Source organism: Theropithecus gelada, chromosome 14, assembly GCF_003255815.1.
Source record: "Theropithecus gelada isolate Dixy chromosome 14, Tgel_1.0, whole genome shotgun sequence".
NCBI lineage: Eukaryota > Metazoa > Chordata > Mammalia > Primates > Cercopithecidae > Theropithecus > Theropithecus gelada.
This window is the reverse complement of record NC_037682.1, coordinates 110,566,051-110,569,401: the sequence shown is the minus strand read 5'-3', so window position 1 is coordinate 110,569,401 and position 3,351 is coordinate 110,566,051.

The following is a 3,351-nucleotide window of genomic DNA, read 5'->3' as shown; positions in this document are numbered from 1 at the left end:
TTTTTTTTGAGAGCTCACTGCAAGCTCTGCCTCCCGGGTTCACGCCATTCTCCTGCCTCAGCCTCCCGAGCAGCTGGGACTACAGGCGCCCGCCACCTCGCCCGTCTAATTTTTTGTATTTTTTAGTAGAGATGGGGTTTCACCGTGTTAGCCAGGATGGTCTTGATCTCCTGACCTTGTGATCCGCCCGTCTTGGCCTCCCAAAGTGCTGGGATTACAGGCTTGAGCCACTGCGCCCGGCCTATTTATTTATTTTTGAGACAGAATCTCGATCTGTTGCCCAGGCTAGCATGCAATGGCCCAATCTTGGCTCACTACAACCTCTACCTCCTGGATTCAACGATTCTTCTGCCTCAGCCTCCTGAGTACCTGGGATTACAGGCACGTGCCACCATGCCCGGCTAATTTTGTATTTTTAGTAGAGACAGGGTTTCACCATGTTGGCCAGGCTGGTCTAGAACTCTAGACCTCAGGTGATCCACCCGCCTCGGCCTCCCAAAGTGCTGGGATTACAGGCATGTGCCACCACGCCTGGCCTTACCTAGGCTATTTAAAGAAGAGTAAACACTGACCTTCTTAAATTCTTCCCTAAAATTGAACAGGAGGACATAATTCCTAACTCATTCTATGAGCAAGAATTACGCTGATACCAAAGCCAGACAGACACTACAAGAAAACTATAGACCAGGCTGGATGCGGTGGCTCATGCCTATAATCCCAGCGCTTTGGGAGGCTGAGGTGGGTGGATCACTTGAGGTCAGGAGTTTGAGGCCACCCTGGCCAACATATAGTGAAACCCCTTCTCTACTAAAAAGACAAAAATTAGCTGGGCATGGTGGTGGGTGCCTGTAGTCCCAGCTACTTGGGAAGCTGAGGCAGGAGAATCGCTTGAACCCGGGAGGCAGAGGTTGCAGTGAGCCGACATCATGCCACTGCACTCCAGCCTGAGCAACATAACAGGACTCCATCTCAAAAAAAAAAAAAAAAAAAAAAAAAGAAAGAGAGAGAGAAGAAAAGAAAGAAAACTATAGACCAAGGGCTGGGCATGGTGTCTCATGCCTGTAATCCCAGCACTTTGGGAGGCCGAGGAGGGCAGATCATGAGGTCAGGATCTTGAGACCAGCCTGGTCAATACGGTGAAACCCCATTTGTACTAAAAAAAATACAAAAATGAGCCAGGCATGGTGGTGCTCACCTGTAGTCCCAGCTACTTGGGAGGCTGAGGCAGAAGAATCACTTGAACCTGGGAGGCAGAGTTTGCAGTGAGCCAAGATGGTGCCACTGCACTCCAGCCTGAGCGACAGAATGAGACTCTATTTCAAAAAAAAAAGAAAACTATAGGCCAGTATTGCTTATAGATAAAGAGGTAAAAATCCTCAACAAAATACTAGCAAACTATATTCAGCAGCCAGCATATTAAAGGATACTATGACCAAGTGAGAGTTATCCCAGGAATGCAAGCAAGGGTAGTTTAATGTATAAAAATCAATGTAGGCCAGGTGTGGTGGCTCACGCCTGTAATCCCAACACTTTGGGAGGCCCAGGCGGATGTATCACTTGAGGTTAGGAGTTTGAGGCCAGCCTGGCCAACTTGGCAAAACCCTATCTCTACTAGAAACACAAAAATTAGCCGGGCATGCCGGGCACAGTGGCTCACGCCTGTAATCCCAGCACTTTGAGAGGCCAAGGCAGGTGGATCACGAGGTCAGGAGATCGAAACCATCCTGGCTAACACAATGAAACACTGTCTCTACTAAAAATACAAAAAATTAGCCAGGCGTGGTGGCGGGTGCCTGTAGTCCCAGCTACTCGGGAGGCTAAGGGAGGATAACGGCATGAACCCAGTAGGCAGAGCTTGCAGTGAGCCAAGATCACACCACTGCACTCCAGCCTAGGCGACAGAGTGAGACTCCATCTCAAAAAAAAAAAAAAAAAATTAGCCGGGCATGGTGGTACACGCCTGTAATCCCAGCTACTCAAAAGGCTGAGGCAAGAGAGTTGCTTGAACCCGGGAGGCTGAGGTTGCAGTGAGTCCAAATTGTGCCACCATACTCCAGCCTGGTGACAAAGTGAGACTCTGTCTCACAAAACAGAAACCCCCACAGCTAACAGCATACTCAATAGTAAAATATTGAAAACTTTCCCTCTAAGATCAGAAATAAGACAAGATTATTTTTAATCTTAAGAGCTAAAACTATAAAACTCTTAGAAGAAACTATATGGGAATTTGGATTTGACAATTGATATGGGTTTGGAAATATGTCCCTTCCAAATCTCATGTTGAAAACTAGTCTCCAACGTTAGAGGTGGGGCCTGGTAGGAGGTATTTGGGTCACTGGAGTGAATCCCTCGTGCATGGCTTAGCACCATCCACTTGTGATGTGTGAACTCTTGCTCTGAGTTCACACAAGATTCTGGTTGTTTAAAAGTGTGTGGCAAGCCTCCCCATCCCAACCTCTCACCACTTGCTTACTCCTGTTTTTGCCATGTGACAAGCCTATTCCCACTTTCCCTTTTGCCATGATTGAAGGCTCCCTAAGGCTTCATCAGAAGTGGAGCAGATGCCAGCACCACGCTTCCTGTGAAGCCTGCAGAACCGTGAGCCAATTAAACCTCTTTTTTTTTTTTTTTGAGACGGAGTTTTGCTCTGTTTCCCAGGCTGGAGTGCACTTGCGCGATCTCAGCTCACTGTAGCCTCCGCCTCCCAGGTTCAAGCGATTCTCCTGCCTCAGCCTCCCGCGTAATCGGGATTACAGGCGCACCCTACCGCACTTGGCTAATTTTTGTATTTTTATTAGAGACAGGGTTTCACCATGTTGGCCACGTTGATCTCGAGCTCCTGATCTCGTGATGTGCCCACCTCGGCCTCCCAAAGTGCTGAGATTACAGGCATGAGCCAGCATGCCAGGCCACAAACCTCATTTCTTTATAAATTACTTGGTCTCAGGTATTTGTGGATAGCAATGCAAGAATGGTTTAATATAATAATGATTTCATAAATATGACACTAAAAGTGTAACCTATTAGCATAGCATCAAAATGCATTTTGAAACATTTTTAAATTTTATTTTAAATTTTTTTCCTAGTATAATAAAATCTAGTTTTATAAAACTGTTTTTAGGCTGGGTGCAGTGGCTCACGCCTGTAATCCCAGCACTTTGGGAGGCAGAGGCGGGCAGATCATGAGGTCAGGAGATCCCCACTCCAAAAAAAAAAACAAAACTTTTTAACGTTTCCTTCTTAATCTCAGAATATAGCCTTAAAACATCCTTGAAAACTCTTTGAGCCGGGCGTGGTGGCTCACGCCTATAATCCCAACACTTTGGGAAGCCGAGGCAGGCGGATCACAAG